This window comes from Leptosomus discolor, chromosome 9 (genome assembly GCF_034619465.1).
Source record: "Leptosomus discolor isolate bLepDis1 chromosome 9, bLepDis1.hap2, whole genome shotgun sequence".
NCBI lineage: Eukaryota > Metazoa > Chordata > Aves > Leptosomiformes > Leptosomidae > Leptosomus > Leptosomus discolor.
The window spans coordinates 8,249,860-8,266,789 of NC_141399.1; the positions used below are offsets into that span (position 1 = coordinate 8,249,860).

The 16,930-nt window shown below is 49.0% G+C and overlaps 1 protein-coding gene across 1 annotated transcript in view; it reads left to right on the forward strand.

The window, feature by feature from the left end:
• The window catches only part of PRICKLE2 (prickle planar cell polarity protein 2), a 106,706-nt gene that overhangs the window by 58,034 nt on the left and 31,742 nt on the right, over positions 1-16,930 (forward strand). The gene's annotated exons all lie outside the window — the stretch shown is intronic.

The window sequence follows — 16,930 nt, forward strand, 5'->3', positions numbered from 1 at the left end:
CTGGCCGCCCCTCTCCTGATACGGTCTTAATCCCTCCCCGCGGGTCCTGATCCCCCCTGTTCCTACAGCAGACGGTTTAGATGTATTTCCCTATAGATCACGATAAGATAAAAGTGTGTCCGTGTTTTACAGTAAGGGAAGTGGGTTTAGAGGCTGACAGGTTATATGAGGAAGGGATGTGGGTTTCCAGCTGCGCGCTCTTGCCGCCGCGGCCGCCTTTGATGAGGGCTGTGATTGATGCTGCGTTTGGAGCAGGCAGCCGTCAGCCGGCGACGCGCTGACCTTTCCCTGACGGGCTGAGCGGCTCTAATGATCTTGATGGGACTGGCGATTTGTATATTGGGTTTGATGTACGAGGCTTGACACGGCATGGAGAAATGGGATTGGGGTATGACTGACAGCCCTTTCCCATTAAGGGTGGTGAGGCACAGTGATTTCTTTCAGTGGGAATGTTTTGCTGAATTATATTGTAGCACAGAAGTTTTGCTGTTAAATATCTTCCTTTATATAGCTTCCAAGCGGTTTAAAAAAGATGGGAATGAAGTAGCTTGCAAGCCAGAAGGCTTATCACTAAAAAGGGCTGTTCAAATTATACACTTAATTAATATTTAGTGAATTATTTTTACTCTGGCTTTAATGTTCAGGCTCCTTAGGCAGATAAAACAATGTAGTAGCTTGCATCCGGGATTTTTTTTTTTTGTAATTCAGCTGTATGAAATTTCAAACCCTTGACTTCTTGCAGGCAACATTAAAACCTTCTAATTTCCATGAGTTGAGCTGTGTATAAATCACACCCTGGTTGGCACATCTCATGGGTGCTTGTGGCAAGAGTAATGAATTTCATGGTTTGTTACGAGCTACTAAAACCAACACAAACACAGAAAGCCCGCTGTAATCTCAGCATATCATTCAAGGAAGCAATTTATTCCTAAGTATGAACAAATGTCAAGCCACGATAACAAATTGTTATTACTAATTAAAACAAAGGGAAGAATAACAAACATCTCTTGTCATTTGTGTGCAGTGCCAGCCTGTCTTGGGGACACTGGAGCTCCATCCAGCTTCAGCCAGTGGGACAGCCAGGCTGCAAACCTCGCCATAGCCTAAGACACGTTGACCCGCTCTGTGCACGCCAGGCAGGGCATGGGGCCACGATCCTAAGAGAGCTGGGGCCGGGAAACTCCCCAGGCTTAAAGTGAGATGCCACTTCCCATAATTTTTCTTTTATTTAAAATCAAGATTAGCTGGATTGTAGAAGTCTTGTAATGGGTCAAGTTTGGGGTGGACCGAAACAACACATGCAAGTCCGTCTGCTCACACTAGCTGGTTTTATATCACCCAGGTCTACTTCATGCTGTCAGGTATGAAATAAAAGCCTATATTGGCACCTTTCTGCCAGCTGAGCGGTTAGGAGGTAAGGAGCCAAGTGCATTCCTGACCACAGCTGATCTTCCTGTGTTTGCAAATACACTGGGAAATTTAAGACTTGAAGGCATCATGAAAGCCCGTTTCTGTTCATGACCCAATATGTGTGATTTCCTCCCAGACACGTTACGGGATCATTGGGTGGATCCAAAAATGCGCTGGATTTACCACCTCCCTGTCATTTAACACAGTTTGGGAGCAAGCAGCAAACAGGTCTTTTCTCTTAGGTGGTGACAAGCAGGCAGCCATGTCTCTCCTGGGTGGGAGCAGAAACATGGCCATCTTAAACCATCGGTGGTTTCTGAGGAGTTTGGATGGGGACCTGCCTGTGGCACCTGGCTTGGAGCAGGGGTTTGTGCAGTGCTCTGTCAGGGCAGGGGAAACACCGAAATCCTGCTGGCAGACAGAGAAAATGTGCACGGTCTGGTTTAGGGAGGTAAAAACCAGACTTGTGTTGCTTGGCCAGGACACTGGGCTGGCTCGAGGCTCATCTCTGAGCACAGAGACGGTTGAGCCCCATGCCCCGGTCCTGGGGGATGCACAGCTTTTGGAGGGGGATGCGGCTGAGTGGTGCATAGCTGGTGCAGAGGAAAGCTCGGTGAGCAAAGGCAAGAAATCCTCAGGGCATAACTACTGACCCGAAACACCCTATTAGACAGGTTTGAAGCCAAAATATAAAATAAAAATCATCTAACATGACAGCGACCCTGACAGCATCAGGCAGTGAGAAGGGCGGCAGCGAGGGAGTCCTGAGCTGCTGCCAAGGCACATGTTAATGCAGACTTGCAGGGTTAGTTGGTTATCCTGGAAATACATCTTCTATTTTGTGTAAATGGAAAATTAATTTGTTGCTGATCAAAGGTTTAGATCTTTGGAAAACATACCACCAGATAAGCTGAAGATTTATGCGTTTCCTTCGTAACATATTTTCAGCGAATGCTTTATTGTTTGTGGAAAGGCCCCAAGAAAAATATGTCATTAAAATAACCGCGTTGAGTTTATTTAGCTTAAATTACAATACAGTGCTTTAATGAGGCTTTTGTAGACATCATTAAGGGACACTATTAAAAAGTCTTCAGATGAGAATACTATCAGGCTAGCAAAGGGGAAAAAAAAAACACATGAGCACCCAGATTGTTGCTCTCATTCGGTTACAAATTTGATTTCAACATACAAAAGTAGAAAACATAGTAGTGCTGAGTTAAAGCCGGAGGCTATGAAAAGCCGTATTGTTGTTAAGCTCTGTAAAGCTTCTTGCATTAAGGTGATTAAAAAAAAAAAAAGAGAGAGAGAGAGAGAAAAAGAGATACAGTGATTGATCGAAGCGCTGTCTGTGGTGTGCTCTGCCTGTCACCCCGGAGAGCGCGGTGCCGGTCTGCGAGCCAGTGGTGCGTGGTGGGCTGGGGACAGTCGGCGGGTGAGGGTCCTTTTGGGGTGCGTTGTCGTGGGGGGGACTGGGTGCAGGGCGACGATGCTCAGGAGCGCCAGCACGGTGTGCGGGGTCCTCCCGCAGCGTCACCCCTGTGTTTGTGTGGTTCGGTGCTTGCCAGAGGACATGGACGGCGCCGGGTGTGCTCATGGCTGCAGCCTCGCTGCCCGCCTCTGCCTGTGCACCGGAGGATGCTGCCAAGGGTCAAGCTTGTCTCGCTGGGTGGATTGGTAGGAAATACAGGAAAATTATCTCTAAAATCAGCCGCAGTGCGTACAGGCTGTACCTCCCCTTCTGTGTCTGCTGCTGCTGGGCTCAATGGTGTTTTAAAAACTAAATTGCTCCTTGCAAACCAGCAGCACGAATCCTTAGCCGTTGCTCTGCTGAAAATGGGTGGAACGCAGCAGCGGTGGCAACGGGAGGAGCGGGTCTGTCTCGCGCGGTCTCGGGCAGCAGCCGCGTGAAGGTACAAGTGGCAGCCCTGAGGAAAAGTGGAGAGGGCCAAGTTTTCGGGATTAATGATCCACATCTGATGTTGGTCTCTCTGCCCCTCCCTCCATGCCATTTTTCTTTAAGATCAGACATTCCTGCTTCTGGCGTTGAGAGGTATGAGGAGGTCTTGCTTAAAAAGAAAAAGAAAGAAGAAAAAAAAGAGAGCTCAACCTCATTTAAAGTCTTGACCTATGTTTCATGACTCGAATTCTCCAAGGAGCTTTCCCCATACCTTGGGCACATCCCTATGTGTGTCCCAAAGAACCAGGCTTTTGGCCGGGAGGAGTGGGGCAGGAACTTGCCATGTAGGGTTTTCTCCCTTCCTGCTTACTGCTAACAGCTTTTTGTGATCGCTTTGCCTTTCCCCGCCAGTGTTTGCAGAGCTGTGCCCTCTCCAGTCTCTCATTCTACTGCTTATTGCTGCCCCGTGGCCATGGGAGAGCTGCTCTGGCTGTCCCCCAGCCCTGGGGACGGCGCTGGGCATGGCCCATCCTGGCACCGGGGCGGGAGCGCTGGCTCGGCGAGCGGAGATTTCTCTGCAAATTACAGGGGTGAGCGTGGGAACGGAGGGGAAAAAAAGCCCACTGTGGGTATCCAGTTCTGCATTTCTGTGGGTAGAAAGAGCAGTGGGAGAGTAATCTGTTATTGTGCCTGTCACTGTGAGCCAGGATGAGCTCAGTGGTGGGGGGGACCTGCCATCCCACCGATCCTGGACGGGCTGGTGGTGCGTGCAGTGTGGGGGTCAGCCTTCATCCCCCGTGGGCAGCATTTCAGGGCAGAGGCGGCTGGAGCCGCTGTGACATCCCTAGGTAGCAGTGCTGGGCACTGCCTCAGCACGCTGCAGCAGAGGATGCTCACTAAATAATTCAGAAAGGCAACTTGATCTGACATTCATCAGGTTAGTAGCACGGTGACCTTGAGGACACCAGCCTGCTGTCGCTCATTGTCGTTGGGAAAGTCAACAGTGTCACATGGAGCCCTATTGATTGATGGCTGATCGATACACCAAGGTGATAAAATGCAGCATTTATGAAACGTGGGCCCTTACAATGATTTGTTAAATTAGCCATAGGGATGAGTTTGTGCAAATAGCAGAAAGTTTAAAATTGACAGGGTTTGGGTCTTTGTCTTTAAAACTAGCAGCAGAGGGCAGGAAGATGTGGCTACATCTACAAGCAGCGTTGTCCATCTCACACCTCTGCACCTGAGCGGGGGCTTCCTGCTCTTGAACTTTTTTATTTCAGTAGCTAAGATTTTACTTCTGGTCATTTGCTTTATTGTTGGCAGTTGTCAGCATTCATCCTCATAATGGTGCAAGTCCTTCATGTGACCTTTGATAATGTGCTCCACCGGCTCGGTATTCTTCTTGCTGCTTAATGAAACACCCATTTCACCTGCGTAACATGCAGAATCCGTCAAGAAATCTTGTGTGCCTTCTGGAGTTATTCCAACACATGACCTTTTCACAAGCCTTGCAGTAGGTAACAGTAATACAGAGCAATTGCCAACAAACTGGCAGCTTTCAAAGCGGGAAGGCTCATTTCCACTTTCTGAAGATAGTTGTGCGTCCAAAGGTGGCAGCTTCTAATCTGATTTCTTGTCTCAGAAGAGCCTGTTTTTGTGGATATTTAGGTTTGCAAGTATTGGAACAAGAAGTCTGCCAGGAGCGATGACCATTATACATGCTGTTTGGAGACACAAAGCTCTTCTGCTCATAGCTAGCCATGCAGCTGAGATGTTATAAGTGTTGGTCTTACTCATCTTCTACATCAGCTCAAGATTCTCACTCCCATTTTATCTTTGTGGATCAACTTAAAAGTTAGCAATTTCTGGTGTGATCCCTTTCTTGGGGGTGATCCAGTTGACCAAGACAGCCAAGCAGAACTCACCTTTGCTGTAGGATGCTTGGTTGCATGGGAAGGACACCGCTGTACACCCTGTGCTGAGGCCACGTCAGGCTGGTGCTGGGTGATTGTAGCTGCTGTAGATAGAGTTGTACAGAGCACATACAAGCAGTGGGGTTGGACACTTGGGCTCGTGCCCTACCAACCTTTCCCCTGAGCACAGGGCTGGCTGGCGGTCCTGATCAAGTGACACTTGGAGCGCTAATAGACACTTTGTTCCAGAGTGTTTATAGCTAGAGGGCCTCTGCTCCTTGAAAGCTAGCGCAGATAAAATCAGGCATTTTACTCGTGTTCAGTGAAAACTAGTGCCTACAGGACCTGCCGTATGGAACGATACGTGTTCTTTGTGCTGGCTGTAGCCCCTAGTCACTGCAGCATAGTTTTAGCAATGCATTTGCAGGGAAGATTGTTACAGTAAACACGGAAAATTTCTCCTCTGCAGCATTTCTGCTCAACATTATCATTCTAGAAGCAGGTTTCTTCATTTGGTTTTGCCCAACTCAATTTTGTCTCATTTCTGTTGTATTGTAATTAACATGTTCTGAATTTAAGAGGAAAAATCCACGATCTTGGGGCCGTGGCACGTTAACCATAGAGGCAAGCTGACAGCCTGCCTGCAATGCCGATGCAAGCTGCAAGGGGCAAAACGTGCCAGTCTAGGAAGCTGAAGTGTCAGGGGAGTTTTTTCCTGCAAGTTCTATTGCTCTGAGGAGTTGGAGGGGACCCTCCTCGGCACTGCGGCCATCCTCAGCAGAAGTGGAGGTGATGCTGCTCCTTCTTCCATGAAAGGATGGTCCGACCCAGCTGGATGCAGTAATAGGGTCAGTGTTCAACTCTTGGACTCGCAGCTGCAGAGTGGGGAAAAAAAAAAAAAGAAAGAGGAAAAAAAAAAAAAAGAAAAGGAACTGTAAATGCTGAAATAATTCCTCAGTGGCCCTCAATGTTTTCTTTTGTCTGAAGTTGTCTGAGCCAGATGAGGTCTCTGCACGTTCCCAGTCCGTCCTGCTTGGCTGGGGTAAGTTGGGACGGCTCCGAGGGGGAGCTGGGCTGGTTTGTACCAGCTGAAGATCTCGCCCTGGAGATTTTGAGTGTAATTCCATATAATGAAACCTAATTTAAGAGCCTTAATAATAATAATTTAAGGCATTTGGGACTGCAGAAAGACTCACAGCTGTAGTTTCTGCATCCTTCTGTGTTCTGTAAACATAGCTAATACTGCCAAAATCAAGGGCTCCAAAATCCAGAGCCAGGCCCGAAAAGTCAGGAGTGTGCTACAAAAGCACTACATGTTGGGCAAGTTTTATTTGCTTTCTGTATTTTTCTGAGTCCACAGAAACTAAGTTTTTGAATTTCACTCATTTTTTGCAAATCGAAAAGCTAAGAAGTACGCTCTCCTCCAGTTGACTTGAATTAGGGATTCAGTTGTGACCACCTAATTCCCAAGCAACGGGCTTTAAGAGCAGCAGAAGAGATTTGGCAGCATAGCTCCTTCTCTGCATTTTCTTTTCCTTTCTGAGGGAAGGGGAACACAGGGGGAAGGAGGCTTCGGCATCCCCGTTGGGATGGTATATTCCTGGGGCTTGTGGTACTCACCTGAGATACACATAAAAGGTGCGAATCGTGCATCTCTTGGGGCCATATGAAAGAAAATGTATTAAAATATGCGGTAACCAAAATGCCACGCTAATAACTTGTATTTCCCAGAATATTTAGCTCTGCTGGTGCACAAACATGCTGCGTCTAAAAACCAGTGGGGAATCACAGCAAATGACTGCAGAAAATAATTAAGAGGGCAATGAAAGCCAGGAGAAAAATGATACGTTGCTCAGAGCCAGCGGATCATTGCTTTAATAGCCTGCATATCTCAGAAGCGGTGCCTTAAGTTTGACAGCAAGTTGAGATTCGGTCACCATCAAATAAGATGATAGTTGGGGAAGGGTAATTAGTGTCTTCACACCGTTCAATTTGGGCTGCTGGTGCGGAGCCAACTCTTTGAAACGCGCCCATGCTGGCCAGCGAGGAGGATTTTTCCTCTCCCTTTCCCTAAAGCAGCCTGCAGGATTTATTGATTTCTAAGAGCGGGCTGATTTCCATGTAAATAAATGGGAGGGTGGCCGGGCCGCGGTGCGCGGTCCGGATGCGGTGACTTTGGCTTGCTGACATCATTGCTCATTAGCATGCAGGAGAGGAGAGCAATGCAACAGCAGAGCCCCGCGCCGCTCCCGCGCCGGCAATTATTCTCCACGGGCTGCATCTCTCCTCGTTAATGCCTTGCGCTCGGCGAGCAAATTGGACATCCTCTTGCCACCTCGAAGGGTCATTTAGCGAAAGGCGGGCTGGAGGGGGGAGCGGCTGGATTCATTTGGATTGGGAGCAGAGAGGGGGGGCACCCTCCGGAGCTGGATTTCAGAGCGAGGTGATTTAAGCCCGAGCTTAGGACGCGGGGCAGGAATGGCACGTTTTTCCACGGCGGGTTTTCCTTCGTAGACGCGCCGCGGTCGGTGCGTGCCGCCTCTGAAAGGCTCCGACAAAAAGCCCGTCTGGGGCTGCGCCGGGAGAGCGCGGGATGCTTTATGGCACTGCGGTGCTTGGGCTGGTCCTGGGAGCAGCCCAGTCGCCGAAAGGCAACTGGCACGACTAGGGCGGCTGAGCAACCCGCTGGATTTTTTCCTCCTGCGCTGTCGCCGTCAGCGGGAACAGGTAAGAAACTGCCTTTTGCCAGCGACTGCAAAGTTGTTGTGGATTTTTAGGAGGGATAGAAAGTAGAAGAGAGGAGGAGGAGGAGGAATGAGCAGCATTCTGTGGATGCACGTAGCTGCGTGCTAACTTTGCTCAGTGCTGTTGGTGGGGATCTACGAGGGGGGCTGCGCTTTTTTCCCAGCCTTTGCTGTTCTCGCTGTTTATGGATGTAGAAGGTTAATTGTTAAATTGCATTTCTGCAGCTGCAGGAAGTCGGGGAGAAATGCTGATGCCACTGTAGTGGATTTTTCATTTTAAAAATAATCAGGGAAAGCTCAGCTGGCTCTAAATAGGAATAAGTATTAAAAAATCCTCGTCTCAGTGTTAATTTTGTTGCTCTGGTAAATGCAGCTTCTGGAAGCCTGGGTTCTCTAGGCATTTTCTGAGCAGGCTGCGTGCAGGCTGGTGTTGTGGATGAGGACATTACTGTTCAGATGTTTATTGTGGTGGTTTTGCCTTCCTGAGGATAGAGTTTTAAAGTAATAATCTTTCTACGTACTTCTTTTTCATGCCAGAATGCCTAACTATAAACCAACCTAGGACTGCAACCTGGGGGTTATGTTTTTCAGTGCAATCTTTTCAAGTCAAATTTCCTTTTTTTCTTGTTCCTTGAAGGAACATTTAAAGCAGATGTGACACAGACGTGACCTGTGACCGTAGAAAGATTTTAATCCAGTTACTCTTTGTTTTGCAGTCATGATTCCTTGGCGGTGCTAAACACTGATTGAATCTTTTTGAGTGGTTGAGGATTAGCGCTGGACAGAATAATGCCAAAATAATTATTCACACCAGATGCAGTGTCATCCTTTCAGTTTTAGCTCTCTTATCTTGTAACTTATCTGACTTATTTTTATTCCACTGTTACTCGACCTACTGTGGGAGCACTTACATGTCTCACATCACTGCGTTGTATTTATAAGGGTGCCAGCTTGAGCCTGCGATAAAGATTTGTAAAGTAAAACTATCTGCAGCTAACAAGATTATATATTGCTTCGGTTTTTAATCTTCTCCCGTTGCGTGTTTTCTACCAGCCAGATTCAGCTTAACAAACCGACCCAGCCTTGCGCACTTGCTGTTGGCAGACTTGCTTGGGCTTAGCCGGCACAGACGCAGATCAGGCTGGCAGTGATTGCTTTCACAGGCGGGTCGGTATTGCCTGTCTCAGGGGACTCCGTCTAAGCCTTAACTTTTGAAATAATTACGATTTTCAGCCTAACTCATCCTGCTTTTGAGCATTTTGCCTATCAGCCAGGTTTTTTCCGTTAGGACTTACAGCCTGGGAGACGCTCAAATTGCCAGCGTGTTTACTGCTTCCCGTGGTTTCTGCTTGTCATGCTGAAAATGCAAACTGGTGAAGTCCCTTAAAATAGCACTTACAGCCCCGGGGCAGATCCCCAGGAACCCGCGCAGCTTAGCCCGTCTGTCTGAGACCGGTGCTGGAGAGATGGGCTGCAAGCCTGGAACAGGGTGGGAGAAAGAGAGGGACAAGAAGATTAATACTGCCTGTGAAAGGACCGGGGTTATGCAAACTTGAGAAGGCAGTGAGGACCCACATGCTGAATGGAGCCAGGCTTTTTTGTGGAGAGCTGGTTTTGAATCCAGAGGGAGAGCCTAGATCTTGCTAGAATCCCAGGCTCGGAGACAATTTTCTTCCTTCAGGTAAGCAGCAGAAAAAAAAACCCTGTGATACAGCTCTGTGTCTTTTGGGGCCGAAAAGCCAGCAAATGGTACAATTAAAAATCCAACAAGATAATCCGTGAAGTAGGACAGGGGCTTTGCAGCACAGGCACGCATTGGCTCTCAGGTGGGGAGCGCTGCTGACCTCAGCCCAGAGGGAGAGTTTGGTGAGGGTCCTGCTGCTTCCTGTTCCCTCTGCTGCCTCCCCTGCTCCATCCCTGCTGGCCAGGGACCCCGCTGGGCTCTCGGGGCCTTGGGATCAGGGTTGTCCTGCCATGGGGGACACCAAACCCTTCTCGGGTGTCCACAGCTTGTGGACAGCCCGTCCCATGGCTCCCTGTGCCTTCCAAAATCATGAGAATGACTTCAGCTTCTTTGCCCACGAGCTTTGGGGTTATTGCTGTTACTGAGCCTGTTCTTCTCTTCAGCTGGGAAACCAGTGGTTTGCATTTCTTCTCCATGACTGGGGAAAAATATGTGGTTGTCATTGGTTTTGTATGCTAAGACCTGGACCTTTAAGGGGGGGGGGGGGGGGGGGGGCGAAACCTAACATAAATATGTTGAGATGAGTGGTAAACCTGTGAGCTGGCAGGCTGCCTCCATCTTCTTGGATGTGACAGAGCAGCCTGCTGGACACCTTTTCTTTTGGTGGCATGGCTGGGCAACAGGCTGGGGCTCACAGCACCTTTTTTCCTCTTCTCTCTGCCTTGCTTGATGTGCAGCTCACATGGGTATAGCACTTTGCCCACCTCTGTCTAACCTCTATTGTGAAAAGAAATATTGCATCTTCTGCAAAACATCTTGAGAGCTCCAAATAGAGAGTTCTTCTGAGATCTGCCGAGTTATTAATATCCCTTAATTTAAACATCTCATCTTTATGCATTCGATTTTTCATGGTTCGTGTCAGAGGTTGCAGCTCACAGGAGCAGCCTGGCAGTGTGGTTTAGGTCAGATTGTTCAAGCACCCTGGGGCTCTTAGCCAGCTCATGAGGAGAAACTGGAGCCCAGGCGGGGACCTGTGTTCACTGCAGAGCACTGGAGTGCACCTGGGCTCCCCAAAATGACCTGTGATGCACCCCAGCTCCCCCAGTGTGATTTAGCCACAGGTTGGAAAGGTTGGTCATGTTTGAATTCATTCTGCTGTGTTGTTGAGAGGTCTGGCCTCGGTTTTGGGCTGTGGTCCTGGTTCCTTGCTTGCCTAAGAGGGCACCAAGACAGCCTAGATGAGGGATTTGGGGGTTTTGTACATTGTGTCGTGTTTTGTCCTAATTTTTTGGTCTCATCTGGGAGGAGCACAGCCTTGTGTGCTCATGGTTGTTGTCTTCCATGTGGTGCCTAAGACCATAGACAGCAAAATTGGAAGCAGCCTGGAGGCTGCCCCGGGCCGTGCCGCAGGGAAGCAGTGGTTTGGGAACAGGGCAGTGGGGACCCACAAGCAGATGTTCCACCCACTTCTTGAATTGACGGTCCTGATTCACTATGAAGGCAGGTCAACTGGAAAATCCTCAGAGAGTGCTTTTGCTCATATTTGGCTAGAACTGTCAATACTGGGGACAGTTCTTTTTGTTTCTTTTTCTTTTTCTTGATTAAGAAGAATAACTTTTGCAATGGTAAAGGAGTTTTACAGTCTTAAAAATAAAATTAGGCTCCAGCCTGAGACCGAGTGTGGACAACTTCAGCCAGAGAGGAGAATTTTTCCAGGAGTGGAAATGGGGTTTGTAATAAAAGCTTCAACGCCACCCTGGATACCTTCGCAATTGCTGCTGTTGGCACCGCGGAGGTCAGAAGGGATTAAAAATAAAGCAACACTGAAAATCTGACTTGCCTAGAGCAAATCAAGTGGGTAGACAAGATAAGATGGATGGGGAAGATGGAGAAGAGTCTGACTTGCAGCTCTTCCATTCTCTCAGTGTTTCCCCACCTACTGCAGACCTTTCCAGAGATGCGTGGCTACAGGTGTTCCCCTATGGCCACTGAGATTTGCGGGAGTTGCATCTATAGGAGTAGTGTGGTTGCTGGCTTATTTCTCTCTTCCTTGGTTTCCTGGCATTATGGTGCTGCCTGCTCTGTTGCAACCACCTGATGTTGATCTTTTAAGCCAACTGTTCCTACAGCATCTTGGGTCAAGAAAGCATTGCCCTCCCTTGTCTGTCCTTGCAGGCCACCAAGGGCGCCTTGTCCTCAGACTTTGAATTACTGCTGTTCTAAGTGCCCATGTTTAATTCACCTCCTTTAGCCTCCTGCACCCCAGCTGGGCAGATAAAAGCTTTCACTAAGCTTCCTTTTCAACCCAGGTAGCACAAAGTCTTTGCAATTCATTCCCACTGATAAGTTTTTTTCCAGCTGAAGTGACTGCAAGAGCTATGAAGTCACAGAAATGTTTTGTCTAGAGAGATGCCACTTTGTCACTGAGGTCCATGGGATTCAGGGCCATGGGCAGTGGCTGACTGGGGCTACTGGGAGCATTTGGTTCAAAATACAGCGTTAGAGAAGTTGGAGAAGGAGACAGCTTCAGCTCTAGCTCTCTGTTTTGGGCACAAAAGCTTGGGGCTCCTCTGATGAAGCTGGTGTCCAGGGAGTCGATGGGGAAGCCACAGCTGGGAGCTTCCTGTGGGTACTCCCGTGCCTCAGCTTCCCCATCTGTGAAATGGGAGAGCGGTGCTCATACTGCAAAAGAGCTGCTGGGCTTTCCCTAAGGCAGTGAAAGGACTATGTTAATTTTTCAGTTTAGGTAAGTGTTTGCCCTGCCTGTGGAGTCTGGAGAAATGGGTCTGTGTAGCTGGAGCTCACTCAGGGTGGGAAGATGCCTCATTAGCTCTCAAATGAGGGGAGGAGATAACAGGCAGGGATATTAAGACTCCCTTGTTAAGAGACTCAGGGGTCACATGAGCTGCCCCAAATCCTCAGCCTCTCCTGTTTCTGAGAAGTCTTGTGATTTACTGACTGATGATTGACCCAAAAGCCTCATTGCAATCAGGATGATGGCACAATGCTGGAAAAAAATCAGGCTGCTGTATACGTCTTAAGCCAAGCAGGAAGGGAATTGCCCCTTTGCATTCACAAACCCTATCCGAGCTGAGCAGACAATTGCTTTTTGAGGGATTCCAAATCTTGCATGTTAATGTGTGCACAAATGCATGCAAATCCTTTATTACGGAGCGCAGCAGAGGCATCGCGTGGCCCAGCGCTGGCCATGGCATTCCTGCTCCTCACATTGTCTGGAGACGGAGCCGCTCCCTGATACAGCCCATTAATTTCCATCCCAGAAGAAACAAGTGAGAAGCAGAGATAAGCAGCACTGGAGGAGGGGGGGGGCGATAAGGGCTGTTTGCAGAGCTCCTTCTTTGACCAAGAGGAATTTTAACATTTCTGCCATGATTTAAAACTCTGCCTTCATTTTGCTGTTGCCAGGAGGGTTGGGCTCTTGCGCTGCCCTTTCTCAAAATATCTGCCTTGCCCAGCCTGGGCAGGCTTTGCTTTGGTGGTGGTTGCTGCGCTAGGTCCTGCGTGCCCACCCAGCCGAGCTGGCAGCCACGGCTGGAAGAGACAATTCTTGCGACCAGGAGCTTTTCCTGCAGGCAGGAGTCTGCTGCCCTCACAACCCCAGGGGAGTCCGGACCTGCCTGCACTGCCCTCACGCAGGCTGTTTGCTGGGAGAGGCCAGCTTGGCCGGCTCCTTTCTGGAGCTACGGGCCATTTGCAAGGACCTGCTTTGCTTTGGCTTCAAGCTGCCCCCAGTCCCTCTTCCCTGGCTTTTTAGCTCTGCTTGTGCTTTCCCAGTTTGGAGTCATTGCTGTTTTTTCACAGCAGGGAGACCTCGACTCTCTTCAGAAAGCTGGGGGCACACTTGTGGCTCTCTCCAGTGCTTCTTGCACAGCACTAGTGTTTTCAGCGTGGTTTAACTTATTGTTGGGGCCGTGGCTGTGATGAAGGGGCCGCAGGAGGCTCCAGCGATGGCAGAGGCTGTGCTTTGCTCACCGTGGCGTACAAGAGGCTGCCAGAGACCTCACAGGTCAATTGGGCTCATATTGAGCTGTACGTAGGTGGACCTGGGCTGGAAGTGTGCTTCTGCATCCCAAGCGAGAGTGACTCAGGACCCAGGTTCTCTGCTTGGTGTGTTGAGCCCTGTTTGCTTCAGATTCCCCTTGTGTGCTGGTTTTCATCCACAGAGATAAGGCAGCTGGCATGGCATGGTGGATCCAGTTTGCACTGTTCCTTTGCACCAGTGGGTGGGTGGCAATGTAACCAGGGATGGGGGTTAGAGTCTCCTCTGAGAGGACCAGCTGCCGTGCCAAGAGCATCACATAAAAGCAGCCGTTGCAAAATAAAATACATCCATCTTGTAACTTCGTCACATGAAGCACTGGCCTTGAGGAGAACAAATTTTTCAATCTGTTTTCGAGCCGTTGCTGCGTTGTGCCACGTGAAGTCAATTCGAGGCAGGCTCCTTTCCAGCTAAATCTGACACCAGGAAATGTTCTTTTTCTCCTCATTTACTTCCCACCGTCCTGGCCCTGCTGCAGGGCAGCTCTGTGCACAGCTCTGTGCCGAGCAGCCCTGCTGGGTGCTCCCCAGCCCGTGCTGGCCATCTCCCTCTCTTCTTTCCTCCCTGTCCACAGGCTACAGCTGCTTGACAGCTCCTTTATTTGCCCTCTGTGCCTGAAGCAGTTCTCGCTTTGTTGGGAAGCGCAACATCACTGGGTTTCTCCTCACCAGCTCTCAGCTCCTGGAGTCAACTGGTGCTCCAGGATGTCCCCAGCTTTTAGCAACAGCACCGAAATATCTCCAGCCCTGTGTCCTCCCCAATGCTGGAGGCCTCTTTTAATCTCCAGGGCAGGTACTCCTCTGAGATGAGCTTGCAGACCCTTCTCTGGGATGAGAGCAAGACAGAAAGGCTCAGGAATGAAGACAGGATTTCCAGAGAGTGAGTGGCATGAGTTTCTTCTTGCTTTAAAAAAAACAACCTGCCCGTGCTCTTCTCAGGTTGTGTGGGGCTGCTTGGCTGCACAGGCAGCAGAAGTCATTGTTGATGAGGCTTTGGTGGTGGTCAGGCGAGGCTTGTGTCTGGCCAGAGCCAAGCTCATGGGTTTCCCTTTGCAAGACATGCCCCTCCACCGGGGCTGTGGCACCCTTTGTATGGTGAGGTATGCGGCAGGCCGACATGCTGAGCATCTCCAGGCTCTGCTGCTCTTCCCGTGTTAATGACTAACGAACTATTGCTGGTGGGAGCAGCCAGGTGGGCTGCTGGCCATGGCCCCACTCCTCTCCAAGCCCCACTAGCTCTCCACTGGCCGTGGAGATGCCGTAACATCGGCACCCATGGCACACCGTCGCTCCGGTCATTGTGCACGTGGTCGAGCGCTGGCACGTGCGTTGTCTCCCTTCATGCCGCTCCGCTTTGAGTGCGGTGGGGGCATACTGCTTTTTCAATTTCATCTCACATTTGAAATGTACATTTTTATATTAAGTTTTTACTACGGGGAATTATTTTTAATTATCGCGAGCTGGAAGACAATAAAATAAAGTTGACTAAGTGAGACCTATGCGAAGAAGTCATGGAAACCATATCATAGGAGTGGAAAGACACTCCTAGGACACTGAGTATTGTTCCCATGAAACAACAACATATCCTAATGTAAAGAAAATAGTTGTAATTAAAGCTGTTAATCTTCTGCTTTTAATGAGGGGAAAGGAAGGGAACGGAATATCTCAGGGGCAAGATCTTGAAGCCTGTACAGTTTGTTCAGGGAGGCAGCAGAAACGCCATGCCTAGAGATGCTCAGTTTTTCAAGTTTTTACAGACCCTGTTGTCCTGGCCTGGGGACATCACTGATGAGTAGACAGGCTACCTGTGTCCTTTTTATCCTTTGCTTTTCTGACCAGGAGAAAACAACCACCCGCTTGCCTGGGGCGGGGCAGGAGTGAGGTGGGGTGTAAATCAGCTTCCCAAGCCGGCCCTCACGCTCCTGGCTGTACGTGGTGCGAGCTGCAGATGCAGACACATGGAGTGACCTGTGGGGTCTAATTGATCGTACATCTCGCTTATTAACTCTTTGTCACGGTTATTTAAAGTCCTCATGATGGCCTGATATATCTCATTTGTTAAAAGCCAAGACCTCTGATGCTCTCCTGCCATCCCCCATCTCCTGGAGGGGATATGCCTAGAGTGGGGAGGAGGGCAGAAACATGCAGGCTGGCTTTTTCCCTGTCCCAGCATTGCTGCTATCTGAGCGTGGACTGTTGGGTTTGTCTCCCTTTGAAGCTTGTGTTTGATATCCTGAAAATTAAAATTCAGCTAAGAAGTCCTGAACTCCGTTAGACTGACTGTCTCCAATGCCAAATTTTGGGCTCTGGAGCTATTAATTGTTCTTATTGTCTTGTTGCATATTGAGCTGCTTCTAATCATATCGTGGAGTGAGATGCAAACGGAAAAGAAACCAGGGGCTTTGCTGAGGCAGAGCACCCTTCCACGGTAGCTGATTAATTAAAGTATTCACATGAAATGGTGGCTTGATTATTTTTTAAGGTAACAGCCAGAGGCGATGCCGAGACTCTCCGGCTGGACGCAAACCAGACGCCGGGGGTGTGTGGGGGTTGCTGTGTGGTTTAGGTCTGATGAAAGGCAGGAAATGGGAAAATCTGGCAAATCTCCCTGGGTTGACTTAACAGAGCCTCTTGACTTTTGCTAGAGTGCATTTTTTGTGCTGTAATGGCCAAGTGGAAATTTAGACTCGAATCTGGATCTGAGCACTGGTATGCTTCGCTGGCTTGTATGCAATGGTGGAAAAGAAGGAAAGGTGTTGGAAAATTAAAGCCTCCGATGTTTAACTGTTGCTGCCCTCTGAATTTCTTTGCTTTACCTTATAGCAGAGAAACCTGCAATGGCGATGGTAACTTTTCCCTTGCCTTTTTTGTGGTACCTTGTTTCTGAGATGTCTCCCTTCTGCTGCCCAAGTGAAACCATATCTCATTCCTCATAAGTCAGTGGCATTTCATTAGCACAAATTAATTCAGAATCCTGCATGGTTACTTTAAAATAGATACTATTGACCCATATTGTGGAAGAGCATTGCATATGCAGAAAGGGAAAAGATTTATCAGCATTCTCTTTAACCTCTTTTTATGGGGCTGGGGGATGTTTTCAGCCAGGTTAGTCCTTCACTGTTACCCCTGGCAAGGGGGACTGATGTCCTAGCAGCCCTCCAGATGAATACTCAGGTTCAAGCCCATGGAAAAAATCTCCCATGGACCACTAGGTGCAGGA